Source organism: Struthio camelus, chromosome 8 (genome assembly GCF_040807025.1).
Source record: "Struthio camelus isolate bStrCam1 chromosome 8, bStrCam1.hap1, whole genome shotgun sequence".
Taxonomy (NCBI): Eukaryota; Metazoa; Chordata; class Aves; order Struthioniformes; family Struthionidae; genus Struthio; species Struthio camelus.
Window position 1 is genome coordinate 878,339 of NC_090949.1, and position 17,708 is coordinate 896,046.

General features: G+C 36.9%; 1 long non-coding RNA gene across 1 annotated transcript; it reads left to right on the forward strand.

The window, feature by feature from the left end:
- Nucleotides 1-2,385: 2,385 nt before the first annotated feature.
- LOC138068012 (uncharacterized) lies at nucleotides 2,386-16,179 on the forward strand. Its single transcript, XR_011142527.1, has 3 exons — nucleotides 2,386-2,449; nucleotides 4,697-4,776; nucleotides 14,768-16,179. It is a non-coding gene; the product is annotated as an uncharacterized lncRNA (long non-coding RNA).
- The last annotated feature ends 1,529 nt before the right edge of the window (nucleotides 16,180-17,708 follow it).

Genomic DNA, 17,708 nt, shown 5'->3' on the forward strand with positions numbered 1-17,708 from the left:
GCTCATATCCAACTAATGGAGAATGATCTGACTGAATACAATAAAGAGTGTGCTTCTATTTCCCTGCCTTTCTGCATCTTGTTATCCCAAATGGACTGATATTTGTAGACCCTATAGAGGCAAGATTTTAGGGAGGGATTGACTTTTATAGACTATATTTTTTGGAAGCTTCCTAAACTTGTTCTTCCAGAGTCAGATGTAACAAGCCCACATTTTTATCAAGTCTTGGATTCAGAACACTTAAATACACCTATTTGTCCCTAGTAGACCTTATATTTAAATGAATTAATTAATCCTTACTTATTTTGCTAGACACCATCTCAGTATGAGCCCTGGTTTTGGTTTCTGTATAGAAATGTATTTTCTCTTTTATGTTAGTACTCTGGGATATCGAAAACAGCAACAAGATGGAATAGTTCATCCGAATATCAAAATCCCAACTGAGAGTAAAACCGTTTGCTGGAGAGGTGTCTTCCATCATAACTGCAGAACAGAAAGGATCTGGAAAGCTAATAACAGATTCAAAGGCAAACAACTCCATGAAGCCTAATTTACAACTGAATCTAACAGAATAAGTATGAAAGTTGATACTAATTGCAAGCTTTTATGAATTATTAAAATAAAGCTAATGAATATTTAGAAATATAACAATCAACACACTAGTAAACTATTGTTATGAGACTCTCCTAGTCCTAAGTGAGAGGGAAGGAACTGAATAATGGAGAAAAAGATGTGAAAATTTCCAGCTTGTATGGTCTCAGAACAAGGTTAAAAACGGTCATGGGTGAGTATGCAAAAGCAAATTATCTTTTAAATGAAATCTCATATTGGAAAAGCAGAAATCACACATTTTGTTTAATTTATTAGTTTGAATACCTTGTGTCTTAATTCACATTATTCTGAGCCTGTCTGAGATGGAAGAGATGCAGGGCACTTTTGACTCCTACTGTGGCTTCTCTAGGCTCTTAATTAGCATTTTATAAGTCAGACAGATATATGTGAAGTGAGGAGAGTTTCCTTCTGTTTTAAGAGTACAGACAGAAATCTTTGAAAGTGATCTTTTCCAAATCGCTTTGACAAGTCAATAATTAGACAGGATACATAATTTAGTATATTTGAACTTACCTCCTTCTTTTAATGTAATTTTTTATAAATTGCTTTAAAATGTCTAGAAAGACTCATTTCAGTAACCTGGATGATTTTCATGGGGGGAGTTGGTTTGTTTGTTTTTGCATGAAAGTTGGTCAATAAGAACTATCTAGTGGTCAAATAAGCATTATACTATACACGCATGCACAAAACTGTTAACCAGTGTCTTGTGATCTGATGCTGAAGAAATAACAAGACACAAAAAGGCCTGTCTTAAGTACACTGTAAAAGTTTTGTGTAATAGCAGTTTTCCTGTGATAGAGGTATTTTTTGTTTGCCTGTTTTAAGTAGATAGATACACTACTGTTAGCCTACAGCTTCACAGCATAAGGCTGAAATTTTGGCTGATGTCACTGTGTCTTTAGAAAAATGCCTTACTACGAGAAAGGAGAACATAATATGGGCTATATCAGTCCTTTATGGTAGCAAAACAGTGTCAGTGAGAGCATACTGGGAGGAGGTCTGAGTAATACTATTCGGTTCAATGTAGACATCTACTTTGAATCATGACATTTTATTGGCTATTAATAAATACATTAAATATATCCTGTGGAAAATCCTTATTCAGCCCAAGTTAGAAAAAGGACTTTTTAAAAGAATTTATTTGCTGTTAAAGAATTTATTTACTGTACGTTGCCAGGGCTGTTTGTAAAAGAAAAATTAAAACAACAGCTAAAATAGGTTTTAGCTAATCACTTAACTTCAGTGGCCCGGTTTTATTATGCATTTGAATACTATGACTTTGCTTTATGTGATAATCTTCATTTACAAAAGGAGAAACAGAGAAAGTGGCTAGATTACAACTGGATTTTTTCCTCTATCACAGCTTTAACAGGGTTAAAAAATAGCTGTAAAGTTTGAAACGAACATCGAAATTTATGTTGTTCTCCAGTCTGCTACAGTGATGCATACACATTTTGGCTGACTGGACCAAATATGTGTTCCCAATGGATCCAAGATCCTTTTAGCAGAGGAAAAAAACATTGTTGGAGTATTTACCTTATAAAGGATTCAGTTCACTACATGTGCAGTTTGGAGCATATTTTTTCAGTGATGCCTCTTCATCCTTGTGAGTATGTCCATGCGTAGGCCCGTGAGTATGGGACAATGGGCACAATTTATCTGAGAGAAAGTACTACAAGTGCCAAAGCCGTGCTGAGTTCTGGGCGATCTTTCTTCACATTAGGTTCTTGCAAACTGTGACACGCTGTTTCTTTTCACTTCCTTCTGTCCTTTCAGCCACTGATATTCTTGTGAGATGGTGGTAAACAGTGGGTGTCAGGCACATTTACTTCTTTTGGTAAGTGGTACGTGTTCTTTCGTTCCTACTATTGGTCTGGGTAGTATAGCAGTGTTAAAGAGCACAATGTTTCAGGTAACCTGTCAAGAAACCTTGCGATAAAGGACTGTGATAAAAGAAACTGGTAAAGGTAAGGAAGAAGTCTTTCACTCTAGATTCCCTGCTTGCCCTCTTAAATTAGAATTTAATGTAAATTATCCCAGCGGCTTGGCTATTATATAGGCTGCGTGTGAAAAGTCAGGCAGTGCGTATTTGTATTATAAGTCTAGTACAACGGGTGCATTTTTGGTGGTTTTAAATGCGAAACCAAAGAAAGTATGAGCTAGGAAAAGTAATCCAATCTACTTCAAGCTGAGTCACGTTCATGGACCTTGTAGATAACTACAAAACTTTGCTGCTCAAGTCTTTCAAACCTTTCATAAGGACCAAAATATTTTGCTTTCCTGCCAAAAGTTCATTTGATAAATGCATTCACATAGTATTTCAGAATAAATTGAATAATGTCTTATACTGTACAAACGAAGCTGTTGAATGTCATGTAGCTTTCTAGCAGGAAAAGCTCTGCCAGCTGATCTAAACTGTCAAAGGTCCGCTGACTTTGATAAAGGCATAAGAAGAAACAATGTAAAAGAAGCACTTAAAGCATACTCAAGAAAGAAGTTTTAGAGACAACTTTCTGGCATGACAAGGAAATGTCTTCTTTCCAGAGCAAGATGAGAATGGACATGATGCCCCAGCCAGTAAAATGGTACAGCACTCAGACTGTGCATCCGGGAAGTTTTACTTGCTACTCCGAACTACTTCTTGTGTCCCTTGTGTTGGCAAGGGCTCCGTAGCGCTGCTGGGGGTAACCGTGGTTCCAGGAGACTTTAATAACTAAAACTACAGCTAGCACTCTGAAGTTAATGTAGTGGTTTGTTCTCCTCTTGCACTGACCAAGACAAACTTTGTGTCAATAATGTGCCCTGAGCTCTACAATTCAAAACAAACAGACTAGGCTGACTTTTAGTACTCACAAAAAGGAGCATATACACTTAAAGGAGGCTGTATGTATGGCTGAATGAATCAATATGTTTGTTTCAGTTTTATAGCAGAGTTCAGTTTTGATAGAATTTATATCCAGTCATTGAAGTGAGGCAAAACATTTAGAAATCAGTTTATTTTTCAGTTTCTATTACTGTCACTGCATTTAAGTAAATTCTGCTTATGACAAATTATTTTCCTTTCACAGAGTTGTATTTGTTGAGGACCTTTAAAGCCTATGTTTTCCTGAGAAGACTGTGACTGCTATTGATTTTAGGAATTTTTGCCTCTCAACCATTCACCTTGTCTCAATAAATCATGTTATTCTATTCATATCCTGTAATTGAGGAATAGATTTGCCTCTCTGGTCATTGAAAATTCCTGTATTTTGTGACAAGAATAAATGACTAAAAGATAATGCACAAGATCTGCCATTAAGATTATTTAGTATGCTAAACAGCCACGTGAATTGGTGCTACGTTTGAAAGTCTCTCTTTCATTCTCCTTCTGGAGAATATTGTATATTTTTAGATAAATTGCACATTTATAGGCAGAACCATGATAGACAGAAATGCAATGCGTGGCAGTGTGTCCACATTGCATAACATAGGAAGATGTACTGTGCTAGCTGGAACTAATAGGAAGGCATGGGCTGTTAATTCTTCTGATCTGTAGTAAAATCATTCTGGATTGCCTCAGAATATTTTTCCTAGATGTGTTGGCACAGAGCTGCATCAATGCTCGAAAAATTTGCTACATTTTCCAATTGAGTTTTAGGTTTTAGCCCTGACAAATGCTGGGCAAAAAGTCCACTCAGTAAATTTGGACTTCTCCTCCCCAAAGAAAGAAGGTAGATCGATTTGGGACTGTGGTGACCATTAGTGGCCCATTTTTGGAATGGCATTGGTTTCTATCAGTAGGCTCTGTTAAACTTCTTCCCAAAAGGCGTTAATAAAGGCAGCACTACCCCGAGTGGTGTCAGTGATAAAAGTAGGGTATAGAGCATTACCAGAATCCAGAATCTTTTTAATTCTTTAGTCCTTCTTTTATCTGAGACATGGACGTGGTAAAAAGATGTGCAGTTCTTCTGTGAAACAAATATTCTCTTCCTGCAGCATCCATTCTAGAGCCATCAATGTTTTCTGTCAAGCACTGATGGTTCACTTATGGCAGTTTTGAGAGCCAAGAACGGATCTTCTTCAGGGCTTCTTTTCTTTCTCTTAGATGCTGAAAGGATGGTATCGGTAAATGAGGGATCTGCCATGAAGGTTTTCTTAAGAATGTGCACCTATCCTGCTCAACAGGTATGTAAAGTCTTGGTAAGAACATTTGAGAAGCTTCTTGGTACAGTGCCCTTATTATTTTATAGTCATATTTTAATTTCTTTGATTGGTTCTCCATAGCACAGTTGCTCAGCTTTACTAGTGCTTAACTGAGCAATATAGACACCTGTCTAAGAGTGATCTAGGGACAGGTGACACTGATCCCTGAAGTAAGGAAAATACTAAGTCATCAGACCAAGATTGCATTATTGTTCTCTCTGCAAAGCTCCTGCTGCTTTAAGTGAGAAGCTGTGATTTTGGAGACAGAGTATACTGTGCTGCTTAATATTTTACAGTTCCTGAAAAGTAGGAAATAAAATTATTAAATTTTATTTTCTGAATGTACATCCCGAAGCCTTTCCTCTTCTGCTGGTCAGAAATGTTCTGGTATGCTGCTAAGAAGAGAAAAATTGCAGGAACAGTAATTCACCCATAGAAATGTGAAGAAGGATAGGGCTTACCTTTAAAACTCTCTCTCCCCAGTTTTGCCTTAGCTATGGACTTACCTATCTTTCCAGCAAGAATGACCACATCTGTAAGAAAGCTGACCTGCAGTGTATCCTAGCTATTGACTTTTGCCTCTTTAAGGTCTTATAGGGACAGCAAGATGCACATGAACCAGCAGTGTGCCGTTGTGGCCAAGAAGGCCGGTGGTATCTGGGGTTGCATTAGGAATATTGCCAGCAGGTCAAGGAAGGTGATCCTTCCCCTCTGCTCAGCACTGGTGAGACTTCATTTGGAGTTCTATGTCCAGTTCTGGGCTCTGCAGTGCAGGAAAGATGTGGACTTACTAGAGCGAGTCCAGCAAAGGGCCACAAAGATGATTAAGGTTTTTGGAGCATCTCTTATATGAGGAGAAGCGGAGAGAGCTGGGACTGTTCTTACCAGAGAAGAAGAAGGCATGTTTATACCTGATGGGAGGGTATAAAGAAGACTGAGCCAGATTCTTCTCAGTAGTGCCCAGGGACAGGCCAAGAAATGGGCACAAACTGAAACACAGGAAGTTCCATCTGAACATAAGAAAACATTTCTTCGCTGTGAAGGTGACAGAGCACTGGAGCAGATTCCCTGGAGAGGCAGTGCTAACCTACTCACAGAGTAGCAATTTCATATAAAAGTAGAGAAAATATAGAGAAGAAGGAGGAGGAGAAAAAATCTGCAAGAGCTGGGCCCACAGAATGCTTGGCTTTCAGGCAGTTTAATGTCTGGATCTGCTCTGGTACTGTGTATAGCAGCAAATACACATAGGATTTGGCCTATAAAATTAAGTAAGCTTTTTGCAGAAATTTCTGCAATAAACATTCTTCTTTCAATGTTATAGCAGGTAAGATTCAGGTCAAACTCATCTTTAAAGTTTTCAGTTCAGATTTTATGATAGCTCCATTAACTATCTTTCAAGTAAGCCTGCAAAGTCTGAAGCTGTTTCCATGGTCCCTGTAGAGTAAATTCAAAAAACAGTTGCATCATAAACACAGCAGTTATAGTTCTAAAAGGCTTATGCAGGAATTTCATGTCTCCTTCTCCATTTATTGCAAAAAAAAAAAAAATTAGTAACGGTGTGAAAATCAAAGAGTTGTTTAAGCCTTAGTGTATATCTTAATTCACCATTAAAGCTAGATGAAACACAGTGGTTTTGGTTCGTAGAGGGTTCAGCAGCCTTTTTGTGTTGTGTTCATTTGTTTAGCAACAATTTAATTTAGCTTTTAGGTTTCAATTCTGAAGGAAAACAAAAATTTAGAGTAGAAACTCAACATGTTCCATTCACTGGATTTTGTTGCTATTGGTAAAGCAGATGATGTTGCCAAGTAAAATCATATTTATTTTGTCTCTAAGTGCCAGTAAAAGCAATTTGTTTCCTTCCAATTTTAAACAGACTTGCTCATAATTCAGGCTGAATTCATTTGGAAGTTTCGAGACCCTCATTGGCAATAGTGGGAGAAATTTCAGACATCTATGTGGGTGTTGTTGAATATTTTCTTACTTCCATTTCAGAAACCATGCATTTTGACAAAATGTTAAACTCTGCACATTGAAATCAGAAGTAAAACGGCCATTGATTTAAGTAGAGTTTAGAATGAAATCTCAGTTACCACAAGTGATGGAAACCACAAGTAATTTAAACTTTGATTCATTTTAGATTTACCTCTGTTACTGACATTAGAATTCAGCTACTACAAATAGTTACACATAAACACAGGATGAAGTGAGAGTTTAGTATTCCATTTATCCAAATTTCCTATTTATAATATTCAAATGGCATATTTCATAATGACTAGTTAGCTATGCCCTGTATCCAAAGACAAACAACTTATAGAGAGATAGGCAACAACATTAATTCATCCGTTTTCTAAATATATGATATGACAGCATCAAGTTCTATCACACGACAACAATAGGAGATAACATTTCAGAGATACATTAGAAAGCGCTAATTCACTCAGAGTACAACAAATGTTTCTAATACCTTAATAGGTATTAGGTAAAGAGCTGATGAAAAAGCACTATGGTAATTCAAGAAGCAATGAATGAGCATAAATGGTCATTATTCTTCCTAAATATCTCTGCATTCCTATAACTTTATTGTCAAAGAATGTCTGTGTCTTATTAAAACTGTTATATAAAGTACTGTGAAGATCTGGAGGACTCAGAATTATTAAAACCTAATGATGTTCATTTTCTTGTAGAATAGTAAGATGAACCTACAATACCAGGTGGAAAACACAATAAATGCAGTTCTAGTGCATCAGTTTCATGTATTCATCTAACGCTGTAAGGTCTGAAATGTTCTTAAACAAGAAAAACATGCTTACACGTTGTAAAAGTATTTTACCTTTGCTTTTAATAAAAATATATGTATCAATATAGAATCATTCAACACAAATGTGATCCTTTGATTATATCAAACGCATTCAAAATATGTCGTTTACAGAATATTTTTATAGGCCAGTGAAAGAAAATCCTGTTATTGCAACAGTGCCATTTCCTACCCCTGGAGTTTCTTAGTGTTTCTCATCACCCAAAATAAACTGAAAATCCTTCAAAGCTGCCAACAGAATTTTATGACATTTGTTCAATTTCATGATCTCTAACTTTGAAACTTAAGATTAGCTAATAGCATCCATACATCGGTATTATCTAGGCAAGAATAAGAAAAGAAATACTAAAAATACCAGATGCTCAACTTTCAGAGACTTTGCACCATACACTCACAAAATGATCTTAGTGCTAGCATTTGGCCAATGCAGGAACAAATTTCTGAAATTATAAAGCCTCCAGATAAGTTTTTCAGATATACTGAAAACAGTAGGAAGGAAGAGAGTAAAGGAATGCGGTTGATTAGGAGCTGCCACTCTATCATAGCAATTTCTAGGTACAGTCACTTCAGCCAATGTAAAGCCCACTTTTAGCTTCTGCTGGGGTACCAGTATTGGAGAGTACAAAACTGGCTCATAACTGTATTTGCAGACAACTATTCTAAATTTTTTGACCTTAGCTAAAACTTACATCCCTGGCACTCTGGTAAAAAGCATGTTCTTCGGAATGAAAATGAAATGTTGGTTCATTAAAAAACAAAACATTCCCTGACTCTCTTTGGAGACTCAGTAAAGTCTGAGAAAGCTTAATCCTTGGCATGACTAGCCTACTTATCAAATCACTTATTGCAGCATTAATGAAAATAGTGTTGAGCTAAAAAGCATGATGCATGCCCTAGCACTGGAACTGGCACTGTTATACTGAGGAAGAAAATAAAGTTAGGCTAGCCTAAGCTCATCAGAGTTTGACCTGTGTTGGTTCTGCATATTAAATATAGGATAAGATGCAGCAAAAAAATATAGACCAGTTCTAGAGATGTTTCAGGATGATATTTCCCTACTAAACACAATGGAGCTTCACTGCTTTATAGCATTGAAGAGCTGGCCTGCAAAAATATTCAAGTAATAGATAAATGCATAATCTAGCAATTGATTGTCTATGAAAGTGTTTGGGTAGATCTTTGTTAAGTGTTTCTAAAGTATTAAATGTAATTAAAAAAATATGTAATTTCCTAAGCAATTGAAGACGTTCTTTAATGTGTCATTCTCTCTGTTGCACAAAAAACATTAACTGGAAATCTAAAGGTTAGCAGCCTGTAGATTGCCAGCTCCATTGTAAAGTTTTCTGCTGTTTGAGGGGCCATTCAAATCTGTGTTACATAAAATCGCAGATATTGACAAGTCTTAACTTCACAGAACGAAACAGGACAAATCCACTTTTCAGCTAAGATATATACAGGTGAGAGTAGGAAACTCATTTACAGTCCAATAAGTCTATTGATGAAATTAAAAATCCTACAGCAATAGAAGCAATAGAAGAGGGAAAGTCATGCCTAATGCATATTCATAATTAACATTCTATGATTTGAACTGCATAATGTATATAGTTTATTTTGGAATTAGTAAATTACCCAAATGACTCAGTTTGTGATCCATATTAATGAAGAAGGTTAATGTATTGCTTTACAACTGTTTCATGCATCCTCAGATCTCGTTTTTACAGAGTAAGAGACCTTGTTCTGTTTTTGCAACATGCTGGTTCATAAAGCCCTTCTACCAAATGCTGCAAAAGCTCCCAGTATGTTTCTGCCTTGACACTTTTGTTGTCACAGTTAATAAATTTTCCTTCTCCAAGGGCACATCTTTAAGGTTTAGTACGGAAGAGACAGAATTGCCCCGAAACAAATTTCTGTTGTGTGTTTGTCAGAGAGTTTATGCATATGGTATTCAGAAATGGAAGGAGAACTGTGGCCAAGCAGCATCCAAACGTACTGACTTATGTAGTTGTTGTAGAATAAGTTATATTTAGGTATGAGTTTATACTATACTATACTAGCAAATTGTCTCTTTGGCCTTTCTCAACATCTGACTCTAATTCAAACGCAGCCTACATTGACTCACCCTAACAAATACAACTTAATGATTTGGACCTAATTTCTTCTCACTTAAGCAATGTAACTGATGGACGTAAGTGGAATAATTACTGTTTTATGGTGCTTATGAAACTTTATTTTAACTGTAAGATAAGTGTATTAGGTAATATGGATCTTGCACTATATTTTTTGCATTTTTTTCATCCCAGATTCATTAAATTTTCCTCCTTCTGGCACTTCTTTATCTCCTGTTCATACCTATTTTACCACGACCAGGAAAGTACAGGGACATACTTTGATGCATCCTGTCCTGTAACATAAAAAGATTTGAAGCTATTTCAATATGATATAGGATATACATCTGAGAGTCTAGAAGGGTAGAGAGCATCACCCTACATGAAGGACAGGGCACATAATCTTTTCAGTCCTGCATATACTCTAGCTTTCTGTTTGTGGTGGGAGACTTTTGTCTCTACTACAAACTTTAGAAGAAATGAAGTTGTAAGCAGGGAAAATAAACAGCAGAGAACTAAGACAAGATATCTTTTCATTAAACTATTTTACTACTTTTATGGTAGCTCAGTTAACTGCTTTTTTTTCTTTCCAAGGACTACTGTGAAGCAAATCCATAAGTAGAGTCATGGCTATAGCTTGCTGAAGACAGTAAAATGTCTTAGCAGTAAAGGAGAGATACCAAACTACATTTTTAAGAAAGGCTACATCTGTTCTTCCTTTCTCTTGCTGAGATATTCTGACATTATGGTCACTTCTGTGGCTTTATTGCCTTGTGCAGTCCAGCAGCTTCGAGTGATAATCCTATGTGTTCATTCTTATGAACTCCGAGTTGTAACATGTTTTATGGGTTAAATTAACAATTCCATAGATTTTTTACAGACTTTTACAGACCACAGATATTTCTGTGGTCTAATACTGCTGGGATTACATGACCTGCAGAGTGCAGCATCCAGCATAAAAAGTTCCAGGCTCCCCCACTCATCAACCCTAGATCCTTGTTCCTGACCCTGTTTCATCACTTGTGTTTTTGTGCTTGTTTGTGAGGTCAAATAATAAAATATGTATCACATAAAAGTCTGGGTTAAAAATACCTCCCTCTTTATCTTTTCAGGAGGAACGAGTATGCGGGGGTAGTGAAAGGCAACCTCCTCACCTTATTTCATTGCTGGAGTCAGTATATTTTCCTGGAAGGATCATTTACCCTTTCTCTTTGGAAGCATTTCTCTAGAGCTGCCTCTCCCTTCTCTCTTTGTCTGTCCCTTAAACATGAGCCAATTCTTCCAGAAATTATCTTCTTTCTAATGTAGGAACGTCTAACAGTGATGACACTGTGTGTGGATATGTCTGAGATAGATACATAAAACACACATTTAATCAAATTTTGTGTTATTATCTTTGATAAAGAAAATGAATATTTGCTTCAGAGAATTCCATTATTTTTAGTATAATAAAATTATTGAAAACCCTTATTTGTAGTAGGAGTAGCTATTTCACTATTTGGGACATTATTCCTAGCAAGTGTTTCATTCTGAGTTCTTTTTCTGCAAATAGAGAAGGCTTTGTTCTGTTTCTCCTATTTATCTTCATGGTTTGCTTTTCATATGCATTTAGCTCTTGTTTCTCATGTTTCAGTTTCTGTGGAAGATTTGGGAAACTCAGCATTCCCGATATCCTAAATCCGTCCCAGTGCCTAGCATCCTGTTGTTCTATGCGTCCTTAAATTCCTCTTTATTGTGGGTTCCACAACTTTTGCCCAGTGAATCTTGCATGAGGCGCTTGATGACAGTAAGAGACAATTCTTTATTTCCCAAACTACACTCAGTTTATAAAGCCATCTAAACACCTGATCAAACTACTGCTAACAATATGTGACCAAACACTGACTTGCCTCAACCTAAATGTTCGTCTATGTGCTCACCCATCTAAATTCCATCCTTTCAAACACATAACCTTATTTGATAGTTCATCTGAGCATTGAGTGCTTTATTGCAAACATAAGCATAAGGTTTACATATTTTCAGCTAGATTCTCAACTTGTATGATTATGTTGGTTTATATCAGCTGCGAATCAGCATCTTTGTTCTTATCATTTTCGTGAACAAAAAAAGTCCATTTTTAATACTGTTTGAAAAACCAAACAGATGTCAGATGCAGTACCTTTGCTAAGACTATCTTTTCCTCAGCAAAAAAAACCAGCTGTGGATTAAAAGTGTCTGTAACAATAGTTACAAGTCTGCGGGCACCTTTTGTCTCCTTTCCTACATTAATTGAGAGAATTTGGCTTTTCTCCGGAGAGCCCTTCTTCAAAACCATCATTCTGTATTACTGACATTGCTACTCCCTTTTATGAGTTTTATAATGAAAATAAACAAATAAGATACTGCTGATTCCTGTTTATGTATGTATGTTTTTTTCAATGATAGTTATTAAGCAGAACTGAATTCACAGCAGACCAACGCCATGGGAGTTACTGTAAGAACAAAGTCGAGATAAATCCAGAGGCAGGAAAGCAGGGGTTGAGAAGATAAACTAAAATGACATCATTGTCTGGCAAAGGATTCTTATGTAAAGAAGCTCCCTTTAGTGAGAGAAAATGAAGTCAGACTCTTTGCCAACAAAACAAATTTTGAGTCACTGATCTCTCCTATTTTATAATTTTATAATACATGTATCTCCCCAATTTTATTTCATTTCCTGAAAATTTTAGTACCTATGTCTAAAGTAAATATAAAAACAACTTTTTCATTCTTTTTTTTTTCTTTTTAACCCTTTCTTCCAACTGTGCAAGTTTAAAATGAACAGCAGAATAAGATTCAGCTCTGAGAAACAAAACCTAGTGGTACAGCATATAAAGCATAAATAAGTTGCAAATAGTACAGACCAAAGACGTTATAAAGAAAACTCCTTTCTGGCTCCAGCATCAATCGCAAGCGTGCAGAATCCTGATGTTAAGCACAAAAGGAAACACACTAGTTTTCTTTTGTAAAAATAGCTATGACTATATCTTTCTATAAAACATACTTCTAAATATCTAAATACCTATCTAAATATCTATTTAAATATCCTGATTGGGAATCTAAGGAACTCATTTTTGTAACATTATGTTGTAGTCCAAGTCTACATCTATTTTCTAAAATAAACATCAGATACAACGCGTTAGTGATATGACCCAATCAAAATGAAAAATATGCAAAAGAATAGAGGGTATCACACAATACAGAATTCTATCTGGGCATCATATGTAGGATACTCATGACAAAATCAGAAGTAAAGAAGGTCAGTTAGAGGAAAGACATATTTCAGTCAAAAGTATAAAGCAATAGAAATAGAAATAGTACATAAAAGGGCAAATATCAGTAGAAGAAAGGTATATTTCACTCTTAATGTCATTTAATGCTTTTCATTTCTCTGAGCATGCATTTTTATTAATTATTTTGCTCAGTAGGTGAATTTGTTTTTAAATAAAAGATGCTACATGGACTAATTTAAATGTGGAAATGAAAATGCAAAATTTCCAGGAAGGTAGATGGGGAAAAAAAATAAGATGGTCTTTGTGCAGCCAGGAATCTTATGATCATACGATTAAAAATTGATTCCATAGATTTAAATGTAAAATGTTTTCATGAACTGCATAAGAAATAGATGCACTATACATTTTCTTGCTTACAACAGCTCAATATATTCAACCTAGTCAGCAGAAGGTAACTGCCTTAGTTATGAGAATCCTGTTGTTTATCTAACCCACTACAAATACTGCAAAGCCTATTTCTCGAGTATTTTTTCATTTCCTTTAACTGAATTTCTCGCTTTGCATTTGCATCTCTTTTACCCTCCCCCATGAGCATTCACAAGTTGAATTTCACGGACATAACCATCCACACAAAATTGTTTCTGAAGTCCCATGAAGACAACAGACACATAAGTGAAACAATACTACAAGACATTTGATTACAGGATATCAGAACTTAAAAATTGGGGGGAAAAAAATCCATGATCGTTCACCTGATAAAGTAAATTTGGGAGTCCAATGGAAATAGTCCTTATGGGGGATATTCAGGAAGACTAATTTTAAGACCTCTGCAGTTCATGGGGAGACAAAGTGAGCAAACCTGAGTATTCTGACTCCACAAAGGCCTTTCTCTTCTCACTGACTACAAGTAAATTTTAAGAAAGCAGCTTCCTCTGCCTTGCACTTTTGTGAATACATCAACACTTTGAAGTAAGACTGAGGGAATCACAGTGCATCTGCAAATATTGATACATGACAAGCAAACAAGAGGCTAAATTTATAATCACAGGATTATAGGACAATTTAGGTTGGAAGGGATCTCAGGAGGTCTCTAGACCAACTTCCTGCTCTGAGCAGAGTCAGCTTTGCGGTCAGACCAGGTTACTCAGGGCTTTATCCCATTGGACTCCGTTGCAACGATGCAGAGGGCACAACCTCTCTAGGCGACCTCTTCCAAACCCTGGTTGTCCTCATGAGGGGAAAAAAAATGTCTTTATGTCCAGTATAAACCATCCTTATTTCAATTTATGTCCTTTATCTCTTGTCTTCTGCCCAGCTCTAGTGAACTGATTCTGTTTAGACATTGTGCATGGCCTGTAGCTACTCCTGAAGTATTATTTTTTCCATTGCATTAATAACAGTTTGGGAGGGCTCAAATATCAATAGGTTATGGTTAAAGGATTAAAGTTCCCAAGACCTTTTGCAATTCCAGCTATTTCAGGAGATAATGAAATGTCTAACAGATCTGTCATTCCATTACAATTCAAAATGGATAAGAAGCTTTACCACCAAAATGAATGCAACGGTCACTCTTTTAGCAGTTTCTGCAGAAGCTTAAAACTAAAATGAAAGCTAGGATAAAACACTTCCTCATCTAAAGAAATAGTTCCTCCAGCAAAGCAGAAATACACTGGTGAGCCCCTACAACAGAAAATTTCTGAACTTTTGTCTTCGGCTTTATCATAAACTGAAATCAAGAATCTCTTTCAGGCTGTCAATTAAGCATGCTCTACTGTCTCTAACTTAAACTTCTGTCTTCACAGAAACACAGAATCACAGAATGGTTGAGGTTGGAAGGGACCTCTGGAGATCATCTAGTCCAACCCCACCCCCCCTCATCAAGCAGGGTCTTCTAGAGCATATTGCCCAGGATCACATCCAGACGGGTTTTGAATATCTCCAGCAAAGGAGACTCCACTACCTCTCTGGGCAACCTGTTCCAATGCTCTGTCACCCTCACAGGGAAGAAGCTTTTCCTCATGTTTAGATGGAACTTCCTGTGATTCAGTTTGTGCCCGTTGCCTCTTGTGCTGTCGCTGGGCACCACGGAGAAGAGAGTGGCCTCATCCTCTCAACCCCTCCCCTTCAGATCCTTGGACACGTGGATGAGATGGCCTGTCAGGCTTGTCTTCTCCAGGCTAAAGAGGCCCAGCTCCCTCAGCCTTTCTTCATAGGAGAGGTGCTCCAGTCCCCTCATCATCTGATGACAGCTTTCTATGCTGGATTGACTGGCTGGGTAGATGAAGGGAGAACAGTGGATATTGTCTACCTTGACTTCAGCAAGGCTTTGGACACTGTCTCCCATCACATCCTCCTAGGTAAACGCAGGAAGTGTAGGTTGGCTGAGTGGCCAGTGAGGTGACTTGAGAACTGGCTGAGTGGCAGAGCTCAGAGGGTTGTGGTGAATGGCGCAGAGTCTAGTTGGAGGCCTGTAGCTAGTGGTGTCCCTCAGGGGGCAGTCCTGGGTCCAGTCTTGTTCAGTGGAGTCATCAATGACCTGGAGGAAGGGACAGAGTGCACCCTCAGCAAGTTTGCTTGATTTTGTAAGTGACATGGCTATATTTCCTAGATCAAATCCAATGCTAAGAAACAGTTGTGCTAGGAGAGCTAATTAAAATATTCCTGTTAATATCACTACTTTTTTGTGTGTGGAGGTGAGCCTAGAATCATATTCCACATTATTGTGATATTATGATAGCATAGTATCATGTATTTATTACTAAAAGTGATACTTCTGTCTTGGTAACCATGATCACTAACTCATCGAAGGACTGTGAAAACACCAAGCTGAATACAAATGGAAAGAAGTAGAGTCTAGATTCAGCAGAGACTTGCAGAGAAAGAGACGAAACTAAGACTATGCTGAGAAAAAGGACGTGTGCGCTGTGGAGTGAAACGATTCAAGGGCTTTGGGAAAGAAGTGGTTCATTTATTTATTTGTAGACATTTGTAAAATATCTTGCTGCATAAGACTAAGGTTTTCCTGGGACTATGAGAAGCACAAAAGGTGATTTGTCCTCAGTGGTAAAAAGCAAACACTAACCTGCTATTTGCAGCTTTTAGAGTAGCAGCCTCTTCCGTGAAAGCCCTTGGCTGTATTCTGTGAGCAAATGATTAAGTATTCTGAAATCAATGGAACTGCTCCATGCTTAAAATTAAAAGTACGTTCAAGCAGTTTTCTGGATTGGGGTGTTTATGTTACTCACTTGCTCCCATATGCTAATTAGTTAGAAAGCAGAAGATTATCAAGCCAGATACTTATGAAGTCAAATTCAATAACACATACTAAGTTCTCATCAACTATAGAAGGGAAATGGAAATATCAGTCAGATACTACACTCTAAGTAATCAGTGAAAAAACAATATTTTCCATATTATGTAATAGCTTCACACTTAGTCATAATTTCATTTAATTTGGTGCACAGTGTCTTAACATGTTATAATCTCATTCAACATTTATAATTCCATGTTTTCAATTGTTTTAATCTGCATATACACAATGAACTGTAACGATAAATATTATTGTATGAGCTGAATTTAAAATAACTATAGATTAATTATATTCACATTTTTATATCCACTGCTGTATGGCAATCAATTAGCAACACATTAACATGCACACAATAGGCTGCAGAAGAAGAGGGAGATTCTTTTTTATTTCAAACGTTTTTATTTATGGAAGTGCAGGTGATAAGAAAGGGCAGTCATCACACTATTCAGTGCTTCCTTAAAGATAAGGGACTCAGTAATCTTCCTCTTGTTTGGAGTCTGGCAGCATGCAAAATTTGATGATAAAGAGCTAAATTTTGGTAACCTTTCTGTGAGTAATCTCTACCTGAGGAGGAGTACCGGTTACCTCAGTGGATCTGCCATGTGGAACACCATCAAAAGTCAACACAATTTGGATCTCAGGCCGCCACATGTATGTGAGAACTAGGGACTGTGATGCAGTCTACAGCTTTCAGACTCTTCCAATCTGCTTATAACTTTTCTGTAATGAGTTCAAAGAGAGTACTTGTAAAGGAATATATTATTCTACGACAATGTCCCATTTCAGTCCTTATCTCTGTGTGCCTTTATAGGTCCATTTGGAGAGGAGGATCATAATATTTACTCATCTTTGTGCAGAGATTTAAAAAACTCCAGATGGGAAAGTGCTAGATAATGACCATCATTAAGTATCACGATTTACCATCTGCTACTACCTGGTAGCAAATGAGTTATTGCAATTACTCTCTGTTCTGCATACATTCATTTCAGATCTCTGTTGCATATATATACTTCAGATACAACAGAGTAATAGCTATTAGCTTAGAAATGAACTTGTAATGATAGCTGTATCACAGTGGAAGGGTTGCATAATGCATGCAGATTATAAGTGTCTATATTCCCTTTAGAATTCCATTCACTCACATATCCAGTGTAGACAATATCAACATTACTCCAATCACAGTCGTTTCGCAAGGATATGGCAAAGGAATCCCACATAATAGTATTAAAAATTCAGTCTGTGGAATATGGCTTGACTTTCTCTGAAAGAGCCAAGTGTTAAGATAGATGTCAGGGTGTATGTGAATTTATGGAAGCAAGATGGAGGATGAAGGGGCAGACAATATTTTCTTGAAAATATTCCTATTTATCCGAGCAAAAGCATTTCCAGCATAAGTTTCCTTTACGGAAAAAGAAAAAAGCATCAACCTTACA